This window comes from Ornithorhynchus anatinus, chromosome 11 (assembly GCF_004115215.2).
Source record: "Ornithorhynchus anatinus isolate Pmale09 chromosome 11, mOrnAna1.pri.v4, whole genome shotgun sequence".
NCBI classification, from domain to species: Eukaryota; Metazoa; Chordata; class Mammalia; order Monotremata; family Ornithorhynchidae; genus Ornithorhynchus; species Ornithorhynchus anatinus.
This window is the reverse complement of record NC_041738.1, coordinates 43663213-43682574: the sequence shown is the minus strand read 5'-3', so window position 1 is coordinate 43682574 and position 19362 is coordinate 43663213. Positions and strand designations below refer to the sequence as shown.

Below are 19362 nucleotides of genomic sequence, written 5' to 3'. Positions count from 1 at the left end.
TCGTTTTCCTTAAATTCCAATAATTGTGAAATAATAATGTTGGATTTGTTAAGCACTTACTATGTGCAGAGCACTGTTCTAAGCGCTGGGGTAGATACAGGGTAGTCAGGTTGTCCCACATGAGGCTCACAGACTTAATCCCCATTTTACAGATGAGGTAACTGAGGCACAGAGAAGTTAAGTGACTTGCCCACAGTCACACAGCTGCCAAGTGGCAGAGCTGGGATTCGAACCCATGACCTCTGACTCCCAAGCCCGTGCTGTTTCCACTGAGCCACGCTGCTTCCTGATGGCAGACTCCTGAATAACTTTGTTTTAGATAGAAAATACTTCTTGCCTTACCATAACAGGATATAATAATTGATTGGCTTAAAATACACTCCTTTCCATTTGAACGACTAAAACAATTTCATGAGCACCCCAAAGCTCACTCTGAGGGTGTTGTGTGCAGTATAATCCAAAGACCTAGAGTAGAACATTGAGACGAGGATAATTCGCTCGGTGTTTTTTCTGCCCTACACCGGAAGCTCCTTGTGAGCAGGGAACCTACGTACCAAATCCATTGCACCATGCTTTCCCAAGCACTCTGCGCACAGTAAGCACTCATAAATCGCAGCGATTGCTTGATTTGTTTAATAAAACTCACAGAGTAGAAGAGCTGTCAGCCGAAATACCGACGACCCATTTGAAAAGGATACCCATCTGGTTCCGAGTCAGTTCAGCTCCTTTGACCCAGCCTCATAGCGAGAGGCTAGGTGTATCGTCAAAGTCCTCATCTTGCAGCTCACAAAACCCATTCCACCCACTGATTATTTCTAATTAAAACTTGCTTTGACTGCTCTGTTGTATGAACTTGATTTTCTTCCTGGAACCCAGATGGTAGTGGAGAACTGCCAACCTCATTTGGTATTTGGGACAGAGATTTTTGGATTTTACACCTGAATGAGTTTCTTTAAAACTTTTCTCTCCCTGTCACTACAATTACGAAACACATTTGCACCCCTTATAGGGTAGGAACTGTGTCGGACCTGTTTATCTTTTATCTTCCCTGGCATTTAGTATAGTACATGGCAAATAGTACGTGCTTAACAGATGCCACAGTTATTACTTTCATTATTTTTACACTTACTAATGTAACCAAAGCAGCTTGGCCTAGTGGAAGCAGCATTGCCTAATGGAGAGAGCGTGGGCCTGGGAGTCAAAAGGACCTGGGTTCTAATTCCGGCTCTGCCGCTTTTCTGCTCTGTGGGCTTGGGCAAGTCACTTCTCTGTGCCTCAGTTACCTCATCTGTAAAATGGGAATTAAGACTGTGAGCCCCATGCAGAACAAGGACTGTGTCCAACCTGGCAACCTTCTGTCTACCCCAGCGCTTAGTACAGTGCCTGGCACATAGTAAGTGCTTAACAGGTACCATTAAAAAAGTTTGGACAGTTCTTTCTTTTGGACCCGAAAATCCAAGATTCTCCAAGCATGTCCCTCCTTCAGTGTGCCTTTTGAACTTAGTGCCCACTTTTTGTTTTGAGCTTGGGTGCAAATTTAGGGATAGGACATTATTCATTCGATCGTATTTATTGAGGGCTTACTATGTGCAGAGCACTGTACTAAGCGCTTGGAATGTACAATTCGGCAACAGACAGAGGCAATCCCTGCCCAACAACGGGCTCGACCTCATTAGGTGAACAGCCTGAAGGAAAAGAGGAGAGTAAGAAGGGAAAGGAAAATGAAGGAGAGGGAGGAAGAGGAAGAAAGGGTACTCTTTAGTGCTTCTCCTCTTCCTCCACTAGCGCTGTGTGGTCTTTGTTGGGTGCTGGGGATAGACAGGGGTGGCTCGGAGGAAAAGGCTTGAAGGATGACATTCTGGGACCACTTCTTAACTCATCCTGCCCGGGACCCTGACATGGTGTTTCTGGTTCAGTCATCCATTTTGGGCACTGCTATTACTTGCATCAGGCCTTTGGGGGACAGCTTGACTCCATGGGAGTAGCTAAATAAATGGCTCATCTCCACAAGACCAAGGACCAAATTTTGGGCATTGTTTACGGTTTATTTTGTAAAAGACTGGATGAGAGAAAGTGGAAACCCTGTTCTGTTTAAGTCATGAAAATCAACTCTGAATATTCACGTCAACTCCCAACCATAAGAATTTGTTTTAAATAAACCCTTTCTCATCAGTTTGGCTGGTGTGACCGAATTTCGTTGAATTTATAGTTTTCCATTCTATTTTCCCTGAATTATCTGGAGGAGCAAATGTAGTTCACAGCTGAGTTTGGACAGTTATTTATGTGGAAAGTCGTACTAGCTAAGGATGCTTAGAAAGCCAGATCAGAATACCAGAAGGCAGATTTGAAGATAGCAAAAGGGGCTATCCGGTATGGAATGCATTGTTTTGTTGCAAGGAAGCCTTTGTCGTCCTTCTCTTAAGCAGGAGTAGGAGCTCAGAAGTCCTATCTTTGATTTTCTAAGCCTATTTGTGCTCACTCTCTTTATCCGTACAGCTATATTACCTGATTTATTAATGAGATCAAGCAATAGTGTGATATGTAGGTACACTTTGTGGTTTATCAATTTATGCTTCTCACTCAGATGGAAGGTCTTTCTATTTTCCTCCCAGGAAACTGAACAGTGTGATTTATAAAGACCCCAAATGATTTTCCTTTGCCAGTCTGGAATTTGTAATTGTTTAACAGCTTCACTGGGAATTTGAGACAGAGTTTTCATGGCTCTTTCTAATAAATCAGGAGCCTCATTACAGTAACATTACTCTTAGGACATCAAGATTAGTATATTCATGCTCCAGTTCTAATGTTCTATGCTCAGCCTGCTTTCTCAGGGCAAGGCTTTATCTGAACCTTTTGTTCTATGTGATGATGATGTTTCTTGATTCAAAAAAAAAAGTTTACCGTGTAACAGTTATAATTTCACTCAATTTTATATGCTTTTCGTGTTGTGCTCTTTTTCATTTTACAGTTCAACATATTTGCCTGGAAAGGATAAGATTAAATGGAGAGCTGTCAAATAATTCATAAGTGATAGGTCTACCGGGACACCCCGCCTATTCCACTCTGTCATTTTGTGTTGAATTGTAGGAATCCAGTGAAATCCTTTTGCAATATATTAGATCAATGTCAGATCAGTCAAAATATCCCTCTCGAAATCTCTAGTATTTTTTGGAACAGTAAGGTAAGGTTTTCATTTTTATAATAGTTATTTGAAAATAGTGTTGTGCAATTTGAAGAGAGCCTGGCCATATAAGCGATGGCTTTGGCTTAAACTGAGTCACATTCTCCCCCTCCCCTCATCTCACAGTCTGACCTGTAAAGAGTTTGACGGTGTTCTTAGGAGCCAGGTCTAAGGCAACTGATAATTCAGTGTGTGTCGTATGGATTTAAAAATGGCATCTCCAGTTGAAAATTGGAAAGTTCTTTGATAAGTGGTCTCCCAACGCTCTTGCTTTTCTACAAGTGGGTAGTGCTACATGAATCCTTGGTAGAACTTTTAACCTAGGGAGATCTAGGTTAAGGAAGAGAGTCACTCACAGGAATTTAGCACCTGTAGGGCATCAACTGTATACTTATGTTTGCTGTAATGTGTCATATGGTGCTATGTACTTTATGAGCCCTCAAATATTTGTTTAAGAAAGAACAAAGATGTAATGAATGGCTCCTTCATTCCAGTGAGAGGAATTATTAGTTCCTCCTACTGCGTAATTGGTGTAACAGAATTCACATTTTTGTCTAAAGTTATAATTTAAGTACAGCACATCACAATCACCATAATCAGATATTTATTGAGTTCCTAATGTGTCCAGACCATTCTTCTGGGGGTTAGGAGAATGAGCAAGATTGATAGCAGAAGCTCTTCCCACCCTTGAACTTTTTAACTAATGAGAAAGTACAAAGCAGATGTAACTGGTTTTCACACACAAGTATGCATAATTCCAGATGGGCTGGAAAAAGCAATGATATCCTCTCTAGATCATTATGTTGTAACCGTAGGATGGACTTCATTGCTGAACTTTTCGGAGGCCTTTTACACTTACCCTTCAGGCGTTGGGAGGGGCAGAGAGCAGAATCATTGTTTCTTGGGATCAGAACATCCAAGGAACCGATGTGTGCCAGTTGGTAGCCGTTATTTCCACTGAGAGAATTGCTGGATATACTAGAGGCCCATGTAGGCCTTTTTTATTTTCCTGTATTTCATTCTCCCACCTCTCCATAAGTCTGGTTCCCATATATTCCTCTCATCTCTCCCTACATGTCAGACTGAGGCCATTCTTGGCCCAGATACTATTGACTGAGTTCATTAATTAAGTTCAGAGAAAAAGTGTGACTCAATGGAAGGAACACGGGCTTGAGAGTCAGAGGTCATGGGTTCTAATCCCAGCTCCGCCACTTGACAGCTTGTGTCTTTGGGCAAGTCACTTAACTTCTCTGTTCCTCAGTAACCTCATCTGTAAAATGGGGATGAAGACTGTGAACCCTATGTAGGATAGGGATTGGGTCCAACCTGATTAAATTGTACCCACCCCAGAGCTTAGTACAGTGCTTGGCACATATTAAGTGAAGCAGAGTGGCATTTTGGAAAGAGCACAGGCTTGGGAGGCAGAGGAAGTGGGTTCCAATCCCAGGCTCCAAAAATACAATATAAAGAATGCTGGTTGAATACTGAATGTCAGGGACCCAAGATAGAGAGTAACTATCCCCTTGGAGAATAGGACTAATCAAACAGTGACTCAGACACAGAGAAGTAGGTTGATCAAAGCAAGTAGGAACAAATATGGAGAAATTCACTTGAAAAAGAAACTTCAAACAGACTCAAGTAGGAAGGACCAAGTACAGTCTGTCTTTTCCCAACAGAAACAACAAAAAGGAATCACAGGCTAAAGGACTCAGAACCATGTTGCCTCTGTTTATAAGTGCACCTGGTATAGAGATCTCTAAACAGGAATATAGCAAGTTTTATTTAAATTGAAGGGATTTAGAGAATTGAAAGATACAGACTCAAAATAAAAATATATGAATGGTTATTGCAAAGGCAAGAATGCTAATTAAAATTTAGCAATGGAGGATACGTAACTGCAGAATAATTCACCATCCAAGAAAACAGGAGAGTGCAAAAAAAATGGCTACCTAAATTATTAAGTAATCGAGACTTTCATTATAATGAAAATACTCTTCCTCAGTGCATCTTTCTAATTTCATGTTGTCAGTTAACGATCTCAAACTTTATCACTCAATCTAGTGTTATTATGCTAATCAAGTCTGGTGCTGTTGTAGGAGAGAAGTGGCAAGAGTAATCCAAAGCAGGAGTTGACTTGGTCCCTAACTTTGCATTTAGGGGAGGTGGCCCCAGAATTTGTCTGAGTGATGCGGGAAGGCAGCCGTAAATCACTTGAACAGAAAGACAGCAATTGGTTGGTTTTCTTTTAATGCTATTTGTTAAATGCCTGCTATGTGCCAGGCCCTGTCCTAAGCACTGGGGTAGGTACAGTCTAACCAGGTTGGACACAGTCCAAGTCCCACATTTTATTGTATTTTATTTTTTGGGGGGGTGTTTTAAGTGTTTACTATGCTCCAGGCACTGTATTAAGCACTGGGGTAGATACAAGATAATCAGCCCATGTCCCACCTGGGGTTCACAGTCTTAATACCCATTTTACAGTTAAGTAACCAAGGCACAGAGAAATAAAAGCATTTGCCCAAGGTCACACAGCAGGCAAGTGGCGGAGTTGGGATTAGAACCCAGGTCCTCTAAGATAATCAGTTCATGTCCCACTTGGGCTCACTCCCTTAATTCCCATTTCACAGATGAGGTAACTGAGGCACAGAGAATTTAAGTGACTTTTCCAAGGTCGGACAGCAGGTAAGTGGAGAAAATGGGATTAGAACCCAGGTCCTCTGACTCCCAAGCATGTGCTCTTTCCACTGAGCCACGTTGCTTCCCACTGATTAACACTGTGGGTGCTGCCACTTGGGAAGAGTTTGAGGGAGAAGCCAGTGTGAACAGAAAATGTTATGTACTTCCAAGTCCCGTAGAGTTCGTAGACACAATAAATGCAAATGATTAAATGAACTAGAAAATGCATAGCCTTCCTGTAGCTAAACCTGAGTGGATTTTATTAATCAATTGTATTTAAGTGGTTATCGTGTGCAGAGCATTGTGCTAAGCAGTTAGAAATGTACGTTAGAAATGGAAGATACAATCCTCGTCCTCAGGGAGTTTGCAGTCTAGCAAGGGAGACAGGTCCTGGGAAAAAAAATAAACAAAAAACCCAAAACAGGTAGGAGGAAGTACCAGAGTATAAAGAGACGTACATAAGTACCACTGCGGGGAGTGAATACCCAGATGTTTTGTTCTGTTTCGTTTTGCTGTCTCCCCCGTTTAGACTGTGAGCCCATTATCGGGCAGGAATTGGCTCTATCTGTTGCCGAACTGTCTATTCCAAGCACTTAGTACAGTGCTCTGCACGTAGTAAGCGCTCAATAAATACGATTGAGTGAAAGAATGCTTAAGTGATCCAAAAGTGCTGAAGTGACAGCTGGGGTGGCGGTGGCTACGTACATGATGACTCAACTCAAAGTTGCCTGTTTATGTCATTCCTGGGGTTGCTTCATGCTCTAATCCACAGTTGAAATCAGTCCAACTATTCCAGTTTCACTCCTGGTTCCCTGTGGTTGGACTTCCCTTTTATCTTGTCTAACCAGGCCTACCAAAAGCACTTAGATCTCTTCATCCAGGGTTCTGGGAGATTTTGACCTGATCTAAACATTTTGACCTGATCTAAATTTAAACTTCTGGTGTCCTATTGACCAGGGTAGTTGCTGTGGGTTATTTGTTAAGTAGTCTCTAATGTGATGATGTTTAAAGCTATTAAAGAGTTCAAAGGATGGTTTTCTTACTGATCTAATAAGGCAGCAGAAGGCCAGTGTTAGGATCAAATAATTCTTTGGATCCTGAGGAAAGAAAGGCGGTTATGAATTGTTAACCATCTCTAGGTTTCAACTACTAGAAATTATTCCTTTGAAATATATTATTTCCAAGTGTTTTTCTCTTGATGTATAAACTTGGAAACTCTCCTGGTTTATGTATTCGAGCCTTTAAAATAACATAAGCTTTATGAAGGATTTAAAAAAGGATAGAAATCCCCGTGTCCCAGTTGTAAGGAAAATTAAAATGGTATTAAATGGGGTTAGTTGACTTTGGCAAGTCTGACGAGTGGGTGGCCACTCAAGTGTTGTTTCTATTCCCCTGGCCAAACATTTTTGTATTTGCTAATTGCTTCTCTTTGCCCAGGAAGCGTAGGAGAGGGACATGGCTTAGAGACTCAGTACAGTAAATCCTCATCGAGCGCGTCTTTGTATGATGTGATTTGGTAAGACCTATACTATGATTACATATAAAACCCTAAGTGAGTTGTCCTTCTTAGATGAGGTTTGATGAGCACAATGCTTGGATTTGTTTACAGTACCGGACTCCAACCAGTGGGAGGGCATTTCCCCGCAGGATATTTATTGGCTTTATGTGCTTAGACTGTTGGCCTCCAGAACCTGACTGACTGACCTGATGTCGCCCGTAGTTTCCATAGACTAGCAGTGCTGCTGACGACTGATTGATTTCCTCGATTGATTAGTTGATCCGCAACTTGTCCATCCAAGGGTCCACCACACTCATCCGGGCCCGTGTCGTGTGTTGGTAATATCAGTCTTTTCACCGATCTCCTTGCCTCCGGTCTTTCCTCTGTGTAGACTGACACTTGAGTGGCAGACCCCAAAGCCATTTTGCTTCCTTGGACCACTCCAGGTTGTTCCCGGAGGAACTTGAGAAGCAGCGTGGCTCAGTGGAAGGAGCACGGGCCTGGGAGTCTGAGGTCATGGGTTCTAATCCAGGCTCCGCCACTTGTCAGCTGTGTGACTCTGGGCAAATCACTTACCTTCTCTCAGCCTCAGTTACCTCATCTGTAAAATGGGGATGAAGACTATGAGCCCCATGTGGGACAACCTGATTACCTTGTATCCTCCCCAGTGCTTAGAACAGCATTTGGCACGTAGTAAGCGCTTAAATGCGATCATCATCATCATAGGACATAACCTGTCCGGGATAGTTTCAGTTTGGGGTTTTAATTGAGTCAAGTGAAGACCTCCTGAAGGTAGGATGCCCTTGCCCATACATATCTTTTAGGACTGAGTCAACACTGGACCGCACTTGCGTTCTGGGGGCAAAGTGAAAGGTGAAGAGCTATATTTTGTCTTGCCATGATAAGGTCAAGTATTTTGCACTGGTTTTACAGAAATGGAGGTTGTGCGCCGTAGTGAGAAGACATGGGCTTGGGAGTCGGAAGAGCAAGATTCTCTACTGGTCTCTAATGGTCTACTGTGAAACCTCAATAATAATAATGTTGGTATTTGTTAAGCGCTTACTATGTGCCGAGCACTGTTCTAAGCGCTGGGGTAGACATAGGGGAATCAGGTTGTCCCACGTGGGGCTCACAGTCTTAATCCCCATTTTACAGATGAGGTAACTGAGGCTCAGAGAAGTTAAGTGACTTGCCCACAGTCACACAGCTGACAAGTGGCAGAGCTGGGATTCGAACTCATGACCTCTGACTCCAAAGCCCGTGCTCTTTCCACTGAGCCACGCTGCTTCTCAAGCAAGTCCCATCACCACTCTCTATCACAGAGTCTGTCCGTCTGTAAAATGGGAACACCACCACCTGCCTATCTTTCTTACAGGGAATGTTATGAGGATTAAATGAGATAATTGTTACAAACACTTTGGAAAAATGAAAATGGTTTATTATAGGTTTTAAGTGGCTTTATTATTACTATTAATAACAGCATCAGCATCAATAATAATACCACTTAGCTTCCGTAAGTCCCATTGCATAAACTGCAGGGCTTGAAGCATGATATAGTAGTTACAAGATCAAAGCAATAGAAATACGCATGGATTTCTTTCTAGTCTATCTTATTGACATTCAGCATCATCCAGCTGTGAGTCTAATATATTTTGTTAAACCTGCAGTTTGGCAGTTGTGTGTAATGAATTTTTTTCCTCATCTTTATCCAACACAGACGATAGCGTAAGTGATTTCTTTAAGGGTTAAAGTTACTTCTGTCTGTAAGATCCATCCTAGCCCATAGCCTCCACTGTAGCCCCCTCACTAAACTTGTAATAGTTCCTCTTTCTCTGTATCAAGCTGAGCTTATGGAGATCTTTGGAAATAGCAGTCGGTAGTGCTTGGGAGAGTACGATAGAGTTGATAAATAAATATATCCCCTAGGTGCTAAAGATCTAACAGGGGAGACAGGCACTAAAATAATTTACAAGTAAGGGAAGGTAACAAAGTTTGGGAGAGTACAAGAGAGTCGGTAAACGTATCCCCTAGGTGCTAAAGATCTAATAAGGGAGACAGGCACTAAAATTATTTACAAGTAATAACAATAATGTTGGTATTTGTTAAGCGCCTACTATGTGCCGAACACTGTTCTAAGCGCAGGGGTAGATACAGGGTAATCAGGTTGTCCCAAGTGAGGCTCACAGTTAATGCCCATTTTACAGATGAGGTGACTGAGGCACAGAGAAGTTAAGTGACTTGCCCACAGTCACACAGCTGACGAGTGGCAGAGCCAGGATTCGAACTCATGACCTCTGACCCCAAAGCCCGTGCTCTTTCCACTGAGCCACGAGGGAAGGTAACAAAGTGTAGTAATAATAATAATAATATTGGTATTTGTTAAGGGCTTACTATGTGCAGGGCACTGTTCTAAGCGCTGGGGTAGATAGGGTAATCAGGTTGTCCCACGTGAGGCTCACAGTTAATCCCCATTTTACAGATGAGGGAACTGAGGCGCAGAGAAGCTAAGTGACTTGTCTACAGTCACACAGCTGACAAGTGGCGAAGCCGGGATTCTAACCCATGACCTCTGACTCCCAAACCCGGGCTCTTTCCACCGAGCCACGCTGATATGTACATAAATGCCAGATGGGGTGGGAGGGTGGGAATAAGCTGCTTGTGTGACATGGAAGTATTGAAGTGGTAGAAGGAAAGATGGTGTGGAGGTGGAAGCAGTGTGGCCTAGTAGAAAGACCATGAGCCTGGGGGTTTTAATCCTAATGGTGCCACTTGCCTGCCGGGTGACCTTGGGCAAGTCACTTCACTTCTCCGGTTTCAGTTTCCTCATCTGTAAAATACCTATTCTCCCTCCTACGTAGGCGTTGAGACCCCAGTGAAGACAGGGGCTGGTTCCAGATTTTCTGTAGCTACCCCAGCAGTTAGTATAGTGCTGATGACCGGATCAGTTAGATTAATCAGGGATGGCCTCCTGGAGGAAATGTGATTTCAGAAGGATTTTGAGGATGAGAAGAGCCACTGGTATGCCAGATAGTAATTATGGTATTTGTTAAGCACTTACTATGTGCAGAGCACTGTTCTAAGCGCTGGGGTTGATACAAGGTAATCAGGTTGTCCCACATGAGACTCACAGTCTTAATCCCCATTTTACTGAGGCACAGAGAAGTTAAGTGACTTGCCCAAAGTCACATAGCTGATAAGCGGCGGAGCCGGGATTAGAACCCATGACCTCGGACTCCCAAGCCCGTGCTCTTTCCACTATGCCACACTGCCAGATATGAAGTGGGAGGGAGTTCCAGGCAGGAGGGAGGAAGGAGGCGAATAATAACTTGGTGGTCAAAGAGAAGAAAATGAAGCAAGAGTGAGCAGGTTGGTTTTTTTGGTGTTTTTTTTTTACCATAAATTAACTTTTTTCAAAGGGTTTCAAAAGTTTTCATAACAATATAAAGGGTAAATTTTTTTAAGTGATGGATTTAACTCAGGAGACTTGAAGTAGTAGAGTATTTGGGCCCCTTCAGAGGCTATTTCCTTTTCATATAAACTTTTGAAGTTGTCATTTGGATATGGGACTTTTGTTCAGGCCTAATTGTCGATGTAGGTGTCTGCAGGAGTTTTTGCTTGAGCAGCGTTCCTTATTGGGTAGGGTTGCTTACCTGGAACTAATGAACTAGTGAATTCATCTGTCGATCAGTCAATCAGTCTTATTTATTGAGCGCTTCCTAAGTGCAGATCACTGTACTAGGCACTTGAGAGAGTAAAATACAACAGAATTAGCAAATTCCCTGCCCATAATGAGTTTACAGTCTAGAGGACAGTTAAATTCGAAGCCTTTCTCTTTCCAGTTACCACTATACATGTCTAATATAAAAATTTAAATTCCGAGAATTTAAAAGAATTTGTCACTTGAAAAAATTCTGGGTTCCCTCCTAAAATGTCAGTAATATTCATTTTTTCCCAAAACCGCCCTTTCCTAGATATTTTGCTCTTTGTTGATTCTTTACAAATCTTTCATAGATGTGATCTCTTTAATTAATGGTAGGCTATTTGGGCCTCTGACTGCTCAAACATCTTTATATTTATCCTCCATTAACTCACACCCTTAAATTATTCCCAGAATTAACTTGTGTTAAATTTTATGGATTAAAATTTGAGAGATTTGCTCAGTTGTCAGAAAGGTGAAAGATTTATGTAGCCAGTGAAATGTAATATCACAATCCTTGCTGCTTGATAGATCAGCTGTCAGAGAAACAGATAATTCAGGAGGCAAGAATCATGAGCTATGCGTTTAAATTCAAATTTGTAGTTACTGTGTCCATACATAATTTACTTTGAGGGATGTAATTTAACTTTGATTTTTTGAAGTTAAGTACTGATATTTTGTGTATTTTTCAACTTATTTATCTGTGTGTGAACTTTGTTTTAACTTTTCAGAGTAAGATAAGAAGTTTTTTTTGAGTAAAGCTCAGAAATAGGAACAATTGGTTCATCTGAAAATATTTTCACCCACACTCCCTTGACTCGGAAACCAATTTTTGTGTACATGGAAATAAATTAGTGCACTTTAATCCTGTTTCCCACATGGGGCTCACGGTCAAAGTAGGAGGGAATATACGTATTGAGTCCCCATTTTGCAGATGAAGAAGCTCAGGCCCAGTGAAGTAATTCTGCCTTCTCTTTCCACCTCTTTATTCAGTTTGTCACCAATTCTTGTCGATTCTTTCTCCAAAACGTTGGCGGGGCCCACCGTTTAAATAGCCTTGCGGGTCAAGGCACTTCTTTTTCACATCCTGACTTGACTAGTTCATCAGCCTCCTTGCCGACCTCCCTGCCTCCAGTCTCTCTCCTCTTTCCAGTCCTTTATCCTGCTGCCGGGATCATATCTCTCCTTTCCTCAGAAACGTCCAATCTCCACATCAAGAGAAACTCTTGATCCCAATAATAATGAATCAGCAGTCTCCTTTCTTTCCTATTCATCCACTCTGTCTTCCCACTGCACACATGCTTGCACTTTTCATAACTCTTGTGTTCACTTCTTCACTGTACTCTGTTTTCCTGCTGTCAACATTTGGCTCATGTCCTCCACTCTCCTTGAAAATACCTCCCTCTCCATATCCAAGGTCCCATAGTTCTCTTATTTCTAAAGTCTTTTTGAAATCATATCTCCTATGGAAGGTCTTCCCCGATTATTCTCCCATCTCCCCACTTTTTATCCCCCTACCGCTACTCCAGCCCTTCTGCACCATGTAGAAACTTTAGTACTTCCCATCAGCCTTATCCATTTTTTTTTTTGGTATTAAGAGCTTATTGAGACCCAGTACTAAACGTCGGGGTAGATACAAGCTAATCAGGTTGGACACAGACCATGTCCCGCATGGGTACAGAATATGAATCTCTATTTTACAGATAAGGTAACTGAGGCACAAGGAAGAGTATATATATATTATATATAACACATATATTCAAGTATCTACATATTATATACTCTATTGCTTCCTCCTATCTGTAATTTATTAACATATCTGTCTTCCCCAGTTGATTATAAACTCTTTAAGAGGAGGGATTATTGTTATTCTGCTATTTCTATTATGTTCTCCCATGTGCATGGTACTGTACTATGCACACAGTAGATGCTCAATAAATACTACTGATTGACACTTGAAAGCATGTAAGAACCCACAAATCCCGTGATTTTTCCTTTTCAAATTTACATAGTCAAAAAGTCAGGATAGGCATTCAAGTAATTGAGTGCTTTGAGAGCTCTCTAATCAGAAAAAATTCATGGCATGAGCCCAAGGTGGAAAGAGATGGACTTGCCAATGAGGGCACTCTTTTGGCCTACCCCTGACCTTTCTATCTGTTGAACTTGAGATCGAGGATGTGGCTTGTTTCTGAGTTGGACACGGGGCCCGTTCAGCTGTATCTGGCTCTTATTTGAACTTGGCAGATTTGTACAGGACAGTGGATATAATTTGTCACATATCTTTCTAGAAGGACATTGCAATCCTTTGTAGCAATAGTTTATTGGAGGGCTTTGAAGAGTTCCTTGTTTTTTAAAAGCCCAAACTCAAAGTTCTTATGAGTAAGAGTAGAGAACACATAGTCCTATGAGCACATGAGTAAAAAGGAATGGATTAGCTCTGGGAAAAGGATCTTCCAGTTGGCAGGCACTTGCATCTTCGTTGCCAGCCCTAAGTACAGTTTCAAACTGGGTGGGCTGCTGCCCAAAATCAGGAGTTCGAAAGAGCAAATGTCAAGCTCATATCTGCTTTGTACCATTTAGTCCCTTATTCGTATTAGGATTGCCCCTTTTCTATCCTTGGAAGAGGAATATGGAATGTGAAATTAACTTTAGAGTGGTCCCCTGAAAAAGTCAGTGTGCACCTGCGTTTTTGGCTAAACTTGCCCGACTCTTCAGTATTTTATTGATGGCAACCTTTAGCATCTTGCCAAGTCCACACATAATTGATATCATGAGTTTTAAGGATCTGCCTTCATTGGCTCAGACCTGAGACAAGCTGTAAATTATCATGATTTTGCATTTTTATTCCCTTACACACTGTAAACCTGGGAGTGGATTATGAAAAAGTTGCAATTGGTATTATAACTGATCGTGACTGTTTTGCCATAAAGTAGTGACTGGTGTAATGCGGCAAAGGGAATACCGAACTGAAAGTCAACGACAGGTTGTTTGTAACAGAAAATGTTTTTGAAAACAATTATTCACTAGTCCCATTGAGTTATTCACTGTCTTCCTCGTTCTCTTACCACATGCGCTCATGCTAAATTTTCTACCTTCCTTCCTTATCTCATACGAAGAATTTGCTTTCAAATTAACCTACTCCTCTCCTATAAAATAAAACATCTATCATATTGTTTGTAATAATTCTTATGTATCTGGCTGTTTGGTAGTCCTTAGTTGTCTGAAGCCAGTATGAAGTAATTCTGAACCTGGGGTGTTTTTATTACCTGTTGCCAAGTTATTTAATAGGTTCTGTCCTTTTCAAGAATTATTACAAAAAGACTGTTTTTTCCATCCCTCCCATTCATCTTGTAATATGTAAAAGACAACGTAAAAATGTATTTAGTACTTGTTCATCTTGGCCCGATGTCCTCCGCGGATTTTGCATGACTGTTGGTAAGACGGGTGGGCAGCTACCCAAAATCAGAAGTTCGAGAGAGCAGATGCCAAAGTTATATCTCATCTGTACCATTTAGTCCCTTATTAGTATTGAGGATTGCTTTTCTGTCCTTGAAAGAAGCATTCGAGCTATTACATTGACTTTTAGAGTGATAAGATTTTGGAGGGTGTCTGTTAATTTGCCCAATTCAGTGGATAAAAAAATGTTTAATAAGTGCTGTGAAAGCACTTGTTAAGCAAATAGGGAGTAATTTATGGGAAGCAGCATGGCCTAGTGAAAAGATCGTGGGCCTGGGAGGCAGAGACTGGGGTTCTAATCCTAGCTCTGCCATTTGCCTACTGGGTGAACTCCGGCAAGTCACTTAATTTCCCTGTGCCTCGTTTTCTTCATCCATACAATGGGGATTGCATCCTACCTAGACTGTGAGCTCCATGTCGGCCAGGAACTGTGTCCAACCTGTACCTAACCCCAGTGCTCAGAGCTGTTCTTGACATAGAATAAGCAGTTACTAAATGCCATAGTCATGATTTAGAAGGAAAAGTTAGAAGGTACACGGAACCATGAGGATGATTGTCAAGGAGGGTCACTGTTATAGTCTCCTTTTAAGCATCTCATTGCCTCTGTTAGAGAAATATACTGGGCTGGATGGATTATTCTAAGCCAGGAATGGCATTTCTTATATTTTAAAAGGCAAAGAATTTGTGATCTTGGACTCAGGACCCTTTTTACTGCCTCTTTACAGTAGGTTCTTGTTTGTATTGGTAGGCATAGGTTTGAAAATTGCTTAGACAGGATGAAGCTAAATGAAGCTAATTCCCCCGATTAGACTGTAAGCCCATCATAGGGCAGGGACTGTCTCTATCTGTTACTGATTTGTTCATTCCAAGCGCTTAGTACAGTGCTCTGCACATAGTAAGCACTCAATAAATACTATTGAATGAATGAATGAAATATTCTTGGAAACATTCAGTTCCCACATGGGAAGCGAATGGGTGATTGTGATGACAATCGTATCTGAAATTGATTTATTTATATTGATGTCCGGCTCCCTCTCTAGACTGTAAGCTGGTCGTGGGCAGGGAATGTGGCTGTTTATTGTTATATTGTACTCTCCCAAGTGCTTAGTACAGTGATCTGTATACAGTAAGTACTCAATAAATACTATTGAATGAATGAATGAATGATGAGGATTTGAACACTGTATAATACTTATAGATTCCTCATTACACTTAGTGAAGCATGGACAGTGTCTAACATTTTTGTATTAGTCAAAATCACCTTTCTAAATGTAATACCAAGTCTACAATTTCAAGATGGTGTTTAAAAAAAAAATATAGAACGAGGAAAAAAAGCTGAGGTCTTCTTGAAAGAGAAACATGTTTTATTGTATAGTATTTGTAGCTGATTTGTTAGTTATTCAAGGCTTTCATTAAACTTACAAGTTTTTGTACTAACATTTGGTAGGAAGCAGCATAGCCCAGTGGAAAGAGCATGGGTCTGGGAGTCAGAGGACCTGGGTTCAAATCCTGGCTCCACCACTTCCCTGCTGTGTGACTGTGGGCAAGTCCCATAACTTCTCTTTGCCTCAGATTCCTCATCTGCAAAATGAGGATTCAGTACGTATTCTCCCTCCTACTTAGACTGTGAGCCCCATGTGGGACCTAATTACCTATATCTGCCCCAGCAGTTAGTACAGGGGTTGGCACAAAGTAAGCACATAACAAATACCACAATTAGGAATGATGGCTGGATTATTTTTCCTAAAGAGACTATTCCAAAGAATAATTTATCACTTTACTATTCTTAAAAGCTTTAAAGATTGAAGTGATTTTATCCTTAAGAATGTTTGAGAGACCCCTTTTACGGTTCTATAAATCCTACTGGGCAATTCAGACACAGGGCACTGAGTAATTTGCGCACTGAAGTAATTATTGCGAAGACCTCATTCTTGTACATTGAAATAATAATTATGTGCTGTATGGCCTGGCTCTCTAATGGACAGAATCACAGATTTGCTTACACTTTTCATTTCAGATTGTACAAATATAAAATGGGGACAATAATATTTATGCATCCCTTTTGGGTAGTGGGGTGTCACCTTTCTAGCTGCATTGCTATTTTTAAAATTCAGAGGAACATACTTAGGCTGTGAGTCTCATGTGGGACAGGGACTGTGTCCATTGGGATTAATTTGTATCTGCCCCAGTGCTTAGAACAGTGCTTGACACATAGTAAACTCTTAATACAATAATACTAATAATTATATATGGCTCTGAGTTCTTGGGGTACATATTTGAATCATTCATTGGGAAGCAGTTAGACCTAATGGATAGAGCGTGGGTCTAGGAGTCAGAAGGTTCTGGGTCCTAATCTGGGCTCTGACATTTGTCTACTGTGTGACCTTGGACAAGTCACTTTACTTCTCCGTGCCTCAGTTACCCCATCTGTAAAATGGGGATGAAGGCTGTGAGCCAAATGTGAGACAGGAATCATGTCCAACCCAGTTACCTTGTATCTCCCCCAGCACTTAGTACAGCGCCTGGCACATAGTAAGTGCTTAACAAATACCACAATTATTATTATTATTACTCAATTGCATTGAGCGCTGATTGTGTGTAGAGCGCTGTACTGAACATATGGGAGAGTACAATATAACAATAAACAGACACATTACCTGCCCACACGATCTTATAGTCTAGAGGGGGATATTAATAAAAATGAATAAATTACAGATGTGTACATAAGTGCCGTGGGGCTGGGAGGAAGGATGAATAAAGGGCGCAAATCAGGGCAATGCAGACGGGAGTGGGAGAAGAAAGGAGGGCTGAGTCGGGGAAGGCCTCTTGGAGGAGATGGGCCTTCAGTAAGGCTTTGAAATGAGGGAGAGTAACTGTCTGTTGGATGTGAGGAGGGAGAGCATTCCAGGCTAGAGGCAGGATGTGGGTGAGGGGTTGGTGGCGAGAGAGGTGAGATCGAGGTGTAGTGAGAAGGTTAGCATTAGAGGAGTGAAGTGTGGAGGCTGGGTTGTAGTAGGAGAGTAGCGAGATGAGGTAGGAGGGGGCAAGGGCACTGAGTGCATTAAAGCCAGTGGGGAGGAGTTTTTGTTTGATGCAGAGTTGGATGGGCAACAACCGGAGTTTCTTGAAGGTTGGGGAAACTTCCTGAAAATGCAGCATGGTGGAGTAGATAGAGCGTGAGCCTGGGAGTCAGAAGGTCGTGGGTTCTAATCCCAGCTCCGCCATTTGCCGTGCGATATTGGGCAAGTCACTTCACTTCTCTGAGCCTCCGTTACCTCATCTGTAAAAAAGGGATTGAGACTGTGAGCCCCACATGGGACAGGGTCTCTCTCTAACTCGATTTGCTTGTATTTACCCCAGCATTTAGTACAATGCCTGGCACGTAATGGTTAACAGATACTATAATAATAATAATAATGATTATTATTATTGTTTTGTAGAAAAATGATCCGGGCAGCAGAGTGAAGTATGGACTGGAGTGAGGAGAGACAGGAGGCTGGGAGGTCAGCAAGGAGGCTGATACAATAATCAAGGCGGGATAGACTAAGCCATTGGATTAACATGGGAGCAGTTTGGATGGAGAGGAGAGGGCGGAGTTCTGCGTGGAGCCTCAGGCCTGATCTGGTGTTAAAACCGAGCTACTTGCATTTGGGTCGGAGAAGGGCGCCGTTCTTGCCTCACGTCTCTCCTGCCCCTTCTTTCTCTCACACAGTTCCTTTTGAATCTCCCCTGATGAATCAATCGGTCAATTTTCCCGAGCCTTTACCGTGTGCAGAATCTCTGCTAATGAGGGTTGGGCTGTGGGGGAATTGCAACCTCCAGAAAGCTGTGGTGCTACTGAACGTACAGATTTACCGAGGGTCTGGAAGATTTTTAAATCCTTGTTCCAAACGTCCTTTCCATCTCTTCTATGAAGGAGAGCTACATGGATCTATAGGAGTTAGTCCGGGAATGCACAGGTCAACACGCACCCACAAAAGGCTCACTCGCATGCGCCTCTTCTCTCTTCTTCCTCTTCCCTACTCGGTTGTTTTTCCGCCCCAAAGCCAGAGTCCTTTACACAGGCTAGACTCCAGATTGTTGACATAGGCAGGTCTATCGAGAATAGCTACATCATACTAGAATACACTAGGTCAGGTGATAGAAGTGATAGAAACTGGAGAGTATGCTTTGGTTGGCTTAACGCTGTATGTAACCTAGCAGTTTGCCTGAACATAAAGATTTTTATTCTAACACCATGCCACGACTTGAGGTTCTAGAAACGTCATAATATGTGACAAAGAAACCAATTTTTTTTTGGCAAGGTACAAACCCAGCACCCCCAATTACATTTACCTCTGTGGTTTAAGTTAATTGAAATTTTATCGGTGTTTTTCAGGTGGTGAATTTCCCCAGTCGGGTGAACCTTTGTCATAGAATGTGTTCACAAGTGAATTTCTATCTTTACATGTTTCTCCTTCCCAAAGCTGGAGGTTCTTTTATGCTTTCTCCCTACCGGAATAGAGCGTATCACAGGATTATATGTCTTCCCCACCTAAATGTGCTAAGTCCATTTGTGTCTGATAAAATATTTAACTTCAGGGAAGTGGTACATAAAAGAATTAATGATTTTTGGATTGTGGCTCCATTTATCTGATTAATTATCCAACCACACAGCTTCTCATCAAAGAAGAAACTTGAGGGCTTTTGAGAACCACAGTTAATGAACTGTTCATTTTGTGTCTTGAACCGATAAATCCTCTCTCATTCTGCCCAGGGTTTTCCAAAAAAGAACTGAGTTCTTGAAATGATATAGATATCAAGTGGGGTGGATTGTAAGCCTTAGAGTTTAGATAGAAAATAGCTAGGATGGAA

At 41.8% G+C, this 19362-nt stretch overlaps 1 protein-coding gene across 4 annotated transcripts in view; it reads left to right on the top strand.

Annotated features, from left to right (window-relative positions):
- Window positions 1–19362, top strand: part of LOC100076573 (BTG3 associated nuclear protein) — a 207415-nt gene that overhangs the window by 32085 nt on the left and 155968 nt on the right. Inside the window, exon 1 of one of the 4 annotated variants that reach the window (XM_039913513.1) lies at window positions 3037–3181. The exons of the other annotated variants lie outside the window; for them this stretch is intronic. The gene's annotated coding sequence lies outside the window, so the exon portion shown is untranslated. Of the gene's footprint in view, window positions 1–3036; window positions 3182–19362 lie in introns of those variants that run through there. 4 annotated transcript variants of the gene reach the window in all.